Below are 9935 nucleotides of genomic sequence, written 5' to 3'. Positions count from 1 at the left end.
TATCTCTATCTCATCTAGGGGTGGTCTCCAGTCTCGGACTACTATGGATGTGTAGTACTTCCCTACACACGACTCACACGTGCGAGTGTAAATCTCTAGGGGGCTCGCACACCCCTGAACTCTCTCTGGTCAAGCTACTACGTAGCGACGTCCGAGGTCAGCGGAACCCCTGATGTTATGCTCCCCATGATCACCCTACTCGTCATACTATGCGCGTCTGCACTAATCATCTATAGGGAAAGTATCTCTATACTTATGAAAATACAACATGCATGAGGTCTCTCTAATTCCCATCTTAACATCTCTTTTGACACAACCCTCTAGTTTCATCTCGTTATATTAAGTAACACATGCTCGTTGGATATTCATATTAATATCATTTTCATGCTCTTAGGGTTGTGTCTTATGTCGGTCTATCGACATGTGCAATATGGCACTCATCATCATATATCATATTTATCAACACATTAAGACAAACATCATGCAATCATCATACTCATCATATCGCCATAAAGTACATCAAGCATATTAAGTACATCATACCTCAAAATATATATATTACGCACATCATCATGCATCATAACTCATATATCATCATATACTAGTATACACATCATACTATACCGTTCATACATCATCATATACTAGTATGCAACATCATACGATACTGCTCAGACATCATCATAAATTGTAACTCGTACAATTTCTAGCCTATCCTATAGTAGGTCACTTACTTCATTGGCCTTAGCCGGAGTACTCCCTAATTAACTAAATGTAAGCCTCATTCCTCGAGAGCTGCTCCAAAGGTCGCCGGGGTTTGTTTCCTAGCACACCATTCGTCACCTTCCATTAGTATTTCACAATTAAATTAATAAAATTAGGCGAAAATCCGAGACAAAAGGATATTATTATTATTATTATTATTATTTATGAATATTAAAAAAAATCTAATGACTCGAAAAATCAGATCCAACTATTGATTTGGGTTGAGTTGAGTTCCAACAAATGAAAAATTCCATTTTAATTATATATTCTCATATTTATTTTATTTTTATAATTATTTGTTATGTTTATTCTCTAATAACTCTTAAAAAAATAATAAATATATATTAAAATTGAGTATTAAATTTTAATTAAATATTTAAAAATATATAAATTTTAATTAAAAAATATATTCTTTCTCTTCCCTATCTCTTCCCTATCTCTACTTTAGCACATGATTCCTTGGTAGGGGAGAATCTAATCTTCCAATAAATTTTTGGAATTTAAATTTCATTTACTTATAATTTCATTTACTTATGAATTACAAACAATTATCTATTCATCAAATTAAATAAATTAAATTAGTTTTTAGAAAATCATTTCATAATTTATAGGCCTAATCACTAAAATAATAATAATAATAATAATAATAATATATTAATAATAATTATTATTCGAAATAGAATTTGAGCTAATTTAATCACATGTTTATTTATTTTTTTTTTCTAGAAAATTTAAACGCTAAATTTGCATCATTAATTTAGAATCAAATATTAGGATGGAACGTGCACAATCCCCACATATTAGATTGGATGAATATGTTTGATGCGTATTTAAACTATGTGATGTATGTCCTTTATTTTATATTTGATTATGACTATCATATTGATATTGATCATGATGAATTTACATCATTACGAGTATGAAAATACAGAACCTCATGCATGTTGTATGTCATATGATCATGAATTACCTCTACAACATGTTATGTACGTATACGTACGCCATAATATTGGTAGTGTGAGCATGTGATATCTCATAGTAAGACCTAGGAGGTATGTTTAACGAGTCTGTTTGGTCATGCATGAGTCGCGTGTAGAGAAGTACTATACATCCAACCTTATAAGAATAAAGAAAGTCGAGCCCATGAAAGTGGAGTCATGTCTCGTAAGTAATCTTAACCTCGACCGAACAACTTTCTTTCGTTACCTTTAAAAACGTATGGTTGAAGAACCATATTCTTATTTTAAAACTAGACATAAGCATCCATTTCTCACGATAATTTCTCAATCTTCCCTTCAAGAACTTAGCCTTTTTTACGTCCAAATCATCAAGCTTCTATAAATAACTCAAACAACAAAGTGAAGCCAACCCATCATGAGTTCTTCAACGATCGTTAACGTTGGTCAATACGACCCTGGCCATCGTGTGATAAACGATCTGAAGGATTGCTGCCCGAGTGGGTGGACGCCGATTCCCGACGTCAACGAGGGCTGTGTGCACGAGGCTGCGAAGCATGGTGTGGCCGAGTATAACATGGAATATAATGAAACTCTGAAGTATGAAGGCATTTTGCGAGCTTGGTATATGGAGCTGAAGGAAGGTGGCCTAGATTATGGCTTTGTTCTTGAGGCCGTGGACTATGTTGGACGTGTGAACAGATATAAGGTTGTCGTGTCGGAAGACAAAGGTGGCGGTGAGAAGATTTGGAAGCTCAAGACTTTCATGCTTTTCCAAAGGAATAATTGATCAAGCTTCCTTAAGTGTTCTACGTACTATCTTCGACTATCAATATTTAAATAAATGAATGATGCTGCGATGAAATAAAAGTTTGTTTTAACTGAAAAATGATGTGGCATACGACCCGAAGAATATTCAGTAACTGAACTACTATAGGGGCCATACAAATACATTAATCATGCTCTAGGGACCTATCTCTATCTCATCCTAGGGGTGGTCTCCAGTCCAGACTACTTAAGATGTATAACACTTCCCTATACATGACCCACACGTGTGAGTGAACAGATATAAGATTGTCGTGTGGAAATCAGTGACTATCTAGGACGTGTGAGAATAGATATAAGACTGTCATGTCGGAAGACAAATATGGCTGTGAAAAAATTTGTAATTAAAAAACTTTAATAAAAGAAAGATATAATCTTCTACCAATATAATTTCAGAACATTCCAATTTTAATAATTACAACAAAGATTTAAAAAAATCTACCAAATATTATAATTAGAATTTCAAAATTTTAATTAATTTATCTTTTTAATATAGCCAAAAAAAAAACATATATATATAATTACAACATATTGAAAATAAAGAAAATAAATGGCAACAAAATAAAAATTGAAAAAAAAAAAAGACTTCCGTTGCCGGGACTTGAACCCGGGTCTTTCGGGTGAGAGCCGAATATCCTGACCAACTAGACTACAACGGATCTTGTAACAGATTTATCATTTAAATTATATATTTACTAATTATTGATTTATATATATATATGTTAAATATTACTTTTAACCTTTAATTTTATATTCAAATTTCAATCGACATGTTAGGAGAGATGTGAAATTTGAGGAAGAAAATGGCAGGGATTGACATAAAACCCATCGAGAAGAAGTTACAGTTGATCTAAAACTGAGTTGATATCTGCAATGAAGTTAAAATCTCAAAGGATGAACGATATAAAATGATGATTCACGTGAATCAGGAACACTCATCTACCGTGCAAGAAGAATTATGAGGCCACTAAGATGGATGAATGATTATGAGAGTGGTTAATGTTTTTCGATGACCTGAAAATTCGATTGACTCAATCTAACTTGTACGGTTTGAGTTGAGTACGGGTTAAATTAATTCATGTGTTCTCCTAAAACTAGATTGGATGAGATCGAACAAACTCGAGTTTATTATTAAAAAATACATTTTTGCCATGCAATTATATATACATATATTTATTTAATTTTATAATTATTTTTGTGATTATTTCTTCTCTAATCACTTTTTAAAATAATTTTTAATTATTTGGAAGATAATTTTTCAAAATATATATTCAAATTGAGCCGTAAATTTTAATAAATGTTTAAAAATAAATAAATTAATATTTTACTTTCATTAAAAATAAATTTTTTAATAAACTACCCGAACAACTCTAGCCAATCCGTCCTAAAAAGTTTATGATTGGGTTAGATTGAGTTTATTGTTTAATAAGGATTGTTCACGTTCGAAAAATTTACAACCGGAATAATTTTATTATTTCTATAAAATGTTTTAACTTGATCCAACCGAAACTACAAACATGTTTAGTTTTTGGACATACTAAGAATCTATGTTTATGTAGGAGAGTTTTGTTTTGTTTTGTTTTTTTCTCGTAAGACAATTGAGCAAAAATACAACCTAACAACTACAAAAATTTACGAAAGCTAGTTATTTCGATTTAGGTCTGTTGTAGAACGTTGTTCTTAGAGAAGACATGTCCCATCAACATCGAGTTAATCGTCACTCCACTCTCATAAACAACTCTCTTCAACACAACTTACGTGTAGTTAATCTCTCTTACGAATCCATGTCGGCATATATGCTGAATGAAGTATGACATGAAAAGTATAAGATTCTTGATCGGTTTAATATCATCTGATTTTAACGACACGATAACCTAATATACTTGCTGATCTCTTGGTCAAACGTCGTCTTGCTCCTGCATTTCCATTGTTTTTTATACTTCTTATTATACTCTTCCACTGCAAACTTTGCAATTTCTTACACGTCGGCCTCCTCAACGTTGTGAATTGGTGTCCATGTGATCCAAACAAAACCCTTTTTTGCATCAATCATGTTATGATTGATATGGTTCGATTGACCAGCACGAGCAACTGCTCTTGAACTCATCGTAACTTTAGATATTATAGGGATGACTTTATTTAATCAATGATTCGATATTTATAGGAGAATGAACGTAGAACGAGACAAAAATTTATTGGTATAGAAATATGGAATTTGATACTATTAAGACATATTTATTATATTTGTATTATATAATAAATAAATAAACATTAAATTAAAGCAATTAAAATTAAATTTGAATGACTTCACTCTTCTCTCTCCTATTCATTTTTCCATTCAATAGAGATAATAAAATCTCATAATTTGTGAATTTTATCATAATTTTTGAATAATAACATTCTAGGTAAAAAAAAATAATAATAATAAAATATCATTTTAATTTATGCTATAAAAATTTAATTAATATATATTTTTAATTATTTAGTCTCAATCCATTATAAATTTAATTATTGAAAGTTATTTTTTTATTGAAATTTGTAAGATCCCACATTGATTGGAGAGAACGGTCATACGTAACAGGTCAATACAAGCAATATTTACTAACGGTGGGTTTGGACTGTTACATGTGATATCAGAGCCAGACACCAGACAGTGCCCAGGAAGGACGTTGGCCTCGAAAGAGAGTAGATTGTGAGATCTCATATTGATTGGAGAGAACGGTCATATAAGTCGAAATAAACAATATTTACTAACAGTGGGCTTAAACTGTTACAAATGGTATCAGAGCCAGACACGAGACGGTGTGTCAGGAAGGATGTTGGCCCCCTAAAGAGAGTAGATTGTGAGATCCCATATTGATTGGAGAGAACGGTCATATAAGTCAAAACAAATAATATTTACTAACAGTGAGCTTGAACTGTTACAAATGGTATCAGAGCCAGACACCAAACGGTGTGTCAGGAAGGATCTTGGCCCCCAAAGAGAGTAGATTGTGAGATTCTATATTGATTGAAAAGGAAAACGTCGAAGTAGACAATTTCTACTAACGATAGACTTAGGCTGTGATTGAATAATAATCCGACTATAAAAATTTAATATAAACTAATTGAAGGAATTAGAAAAAAAAAATAATAAAAATTAAAAATTTAATATTTGAATGAGAGATAAATAAATAAATAAATAAATAAATAAATAAATAAAAGAACCTTGGGATATTAATAATTGTTGTACCAAAGATTCAAGAGAATATGATTCGTATATCATGTCCTATCAAAATTAAAAAAGCAAGAGAAGTTCTTTGGGCGAAGGGGATAGAGCACTAGGCCTGGTTAGTTGATGCACGGTTCTAGTCATGTGATCGGAAGGGTTTGTTAGTTGAATGTGTTGGATGAAAGTCCACGTTGGCTAATTTAGGGAATGATCACGAGTTTATAATCAAGGAATACTATATCTATTTGTAGGAAGTCTTTTGGGGAAGTCCAAAGAAAAGTCATGAGACCGTATGCTCGAAGTGAACAATATTATACCATTGTGGAGAGTCGTGTTCATCTAACATGGTATCAGAGCTATGCTCTAAACTTGGTTATGTCGAACAAAAGACTCCAAAAGGAAAGGAGTTGGGCCTCGATTAAGGTGAAGCCTATGTGCACTTCTATGCAAGAAAATTTAAATTTTTGGAGAGATTTTTTTTTTTCTTTTCGGGGTCAACTAACGGTTAAAAATAACATTATAAAACAAGTAGATCAACTAGCGGTTAAAAATAACATTGTAAAACAAATGGATCAAACTTTTGGATGTGCATTACTTCTTTTACACATGGCCCCACATGCAAACATAGACCCACTAGATAGGCTCGCCCACCCCCAAGTCGTGCTAGTTAGGGGTGTGCGAGGCTACACCTCATTTTCCATTTAATTAAAACTCTCTCTATTAATAAAAATTTTTATTCCCAAGAGAATTTGAGCTAATTTAATCACATGATTCTTGTTTTTTTTTTTTTCTAGAAAATTTTAACGCTAAATTTGCATCATTAATTTAGAATCAAATATTAGGATGGAACACGATAAATTTACGTCATTATGAGTATGAAAATATGAAACTTCATACCATATGATCATGAATTACCTCTACAACATGTTATGTACGCATATGTACACCATAATATTATTTGTCTTTCCTTTTTTTTGATGGTTATTGATAGTGTGAGCATGTGATATCTCTTACTCAGATCTAGGAGATATATTTAAATAGTCTGTTCGGTCAGTTGTGTGTAGAGAAATACTATGCATTCAACCCTGTAAAAAAAAGAAAGTCGAGGCCATGAAACAACCATAAATTTTAGATCCGTTACATGTGGTATGAAACAAACAAAGGTAATTTTTCAGATGAAATGAAAATTGGAAAACCAACCAAGTTAAATTTTAAAATAAATAAAAGAAAAGAAAAAATAAATTAGAAAATTAGAAAAAGTAAAAGAAAAAGGCACCAAATTGAAAATAAAAACAAATAATATTTGAAAATTTAAAAACTTAAAAATTAAACGAAACCCAACAAAATAAATTAAAAAAAAAACCACAAAAATCAAACTTGAAAATAAAAGGCAACAAAATGGAAAGGGAAAATAAATAAAAGAAAAGACAACAAAATAAAAAGGAAAATAAATAAAAGAAAAAGTTTCCGTTGCCGGGACTTGAACCCGGGTCTTTCGGGTGAGAGCCGAATATCCTAACCAACTAGACTACAACGGATTTCATGAGGGGTTATCATTTACTTATATATTTATATATTAATTGTTTTTAATTTTTTTTTTATCTTTAACCTTTTCAGAATTTATGAGCTACATTGTTGGGGTAATTTTTTAAACCCCTTTTATTACCCTTGGGAAAAAACCAACCATCATTTATTTATTTTTTTAAAATTGGAANAAAAAAAAAAAAAAAAAAAAAAAAAAAAAAAAAAAAAAAAAAAAAAAAAAAAAAAAAAAAAAAAAAAAAAAAAAAAAAAAAAAAAAAAAATATATATATATATATATATATATATATATATATATATATATAAAACGTGAATTATTATATTTTAAGCTAAATTATAAAAATATTCTTAAAATTTGTATTTGTTTCAAAAATACCCATCAACTTTAAACTATTAAAAATGTAATATAAAATATATCGAATACAATTAGTGTAATTTCTTAAATTTTTCGTTACAGTTCCATCTTGTACAGTAAATATAATTGATCTTCTAGTGAACAATATGTTTTGATCTAATCATACACAAAGTCCCTATCGAGCTAATGGACGGGTGGGATTCTATTGTTCAAATTCCAAATTCGTAATAAATTTTTTACAAAATTATTGTAACGACATGTGTTTCAAGAGTTTCATACCATCTATTGCCTATAACATCGAGCGAGAAGGTAAAAATCTTCCTAACCTTTTCTTTTATTTTTAAAATTGTTTGATTTATTGAAAAATTTTAGGAATTTAATTTCGGGATCGTTAGGAGATAGAAGTTCGAAAAATATATTTAAGTGCTCAAGAAAGTATAAAACCCCCCAGAAACTCTGATGTTACTTTAAGAACGGTACTCGAGAGGTAGAGTGATTTATATTCTTGTACGAGCATGCATAAATGGACTGTGATAAGAATACGGTGGTAAAGTTAGTATAGTTTTACGATGACCCTAAACCTAAAAATACATTTTTACTTACGATACAATTATATATACATATATTTATTTAATTTCATAATTATTTTTTTTTATTATTTCTACTTAATTTTTTAAAATATACATTCAAATTACGTGTTCATGATTTAATAAGGACGGTTTAGGTTGAAAAAAATTTCAACCCGAATAATTGGGTTAGTTTTATAAAATGACCCAGCCTGACCCAACCCAACCTACGAACACCTATAATATTTAGACATATTAAGAAGATATGCATGGAGAGTTCTATTTTTTTTTTCCTCGTAAGACAATTGCGCAAAAATACGGTAGACAAAACTTACGAAAGCTAGTTACTTCGATCAAGGCGTGTTGTAGAACGTTGTTGTTGGAGAAGACATGTCCCCTCAACATCGAGTTAAACGGCGCTCCATTCTCAGAAACAACTCTCTTCAACACAACTTACGTGTAGTTAATCTCTCTTATGAATCCGTGTCGACATATATGCTGAATGAAAAAGAACGTTCTGGAATATATTTTGATGAAAAATAAAGCTCTTTAGCATTGAGTTATTCGACATTCCGCTCACAAAATATCGTAAGTAATGATTTTTAATTTATCATCATGAAATTCTCTTTTAAACGGGCGTTCGATGCTGAATTAATTAAAAGCATCGAAAACAACTTATTGATGTCTCTTATGAACGAGGAAAGGTTACTTAAAAAGTTTTATTTAACATTCAAACTCATTACACCTCAAGTGAAGTAAGAGTATTATTGTGGAATACAAGAGAAGCTTAGATGATTAGTATTTGAAGTATGGCATGAAAAGTATAAGATTCTTGATCGGTTTAATACCAAGTACTTTTAACGACACGATAGTCGGTTTAATTAACGACACGATAGCTTGATATACTTGCTGATCTCCTGGACGCACATCGTCTTGCTCCAAAAGGAAACGATATTGAGTCTCATCCTTCATCTCCGAGTACCAACCTTGTTGAATGCGTTTGCATTTCCATTGTTTTTCGTACTTCTTATTATACTCTTCCACGGCAAACTTCACGATGTCTTGCACGTTGGCCGCCTCAACGTTGTGAATTGATGTCCATGTGATCCAAACAAAACCCTTTTTTGCATCAATCATATCATTATTGATGTGGTTCGATTGACCAGCATGAGCAACCGCTCCTGAACTCATCGTAACTTTTGATATTTCAAGGATGGAAGGTTGGGATAGCTTTCTTTCCATTAGTGGTTTGGTATTTATAGGAGCATAAAAAAATTAATAAAATTAAAATATTATTTTAATAGAGTTATATTCAAATTTAATTGAGATTTTCTCAATTATATAATTTTAATCTCAATAAATTATAAATTTAGTGGTTCGAAGTTATTTTTTTTATTAAAATTTTGAGATCCCTCGAGAGGTAAACAAAGCATAAAGCTGATAAAGATACGTAAGGGATCGAAACGGACAATATTTACTAGTGGTGGGTTTAAGCTGTTACAAATGATATCAGAGTCAGATACCGAGCGGTGAGAACGCTGACCCTTAAGGGAGTGGATTGTGAGATCCCATGTTAGTTGGAGAAGAGAACCCTGAAACAGACAATATCTACTCGTAATATGCTCGGGTATAATTGCAGGAACTACTTTTAAGATTTATTGATATTAAAAAAAAAAACTAAAATTTAATATTTGGAGGAGAGAAAAATTGTATTT

General features: G+C 31.0%; 2 non-coding genes across 2 annotated transcripts; both read right to left on the bottom strand.

Moving 5' to 3' along the window:
- Positions 1–3132: 3132 nt before the first annotated feature.
- TRNAE-CUC lies at positions 3133–3205 on the bottom strand. Its single transcript has one exon. It is a non-coding gene; the product is annotated as a tRNA-Glu (tRNA).
- Positions 3206–7222: 4017 nt separating this feature from the next.
- TRNAE-CUC lies at positions 7223–7295 on the bottom strand. Its single transcript has one exon. It is a non-coding gene; the product is annotated as a tRNA-Glu (tRNA).
- Positions 7296–9935: the final 2640 nt, after the last annotated feature.

Source organism: Cucurbita pepo, chromosome LG15, assembly GCF_002806865.2.
Source record: "Cucurbita pepo subsp. pepo cultivar mu-cu-16 chromosome LG15, ASM280686v2, whole genome shotgun sequence".
NCBI lineage: Eukaryota > Viridiplantae > Streptophyta > Magnoliopsida > Cucurbitales > Cucurbitaceae > Cucurbita > Cucurbita pepo.
This window is presented reverse-complemented; position numbering and strand designations above follow the sequence as displayed.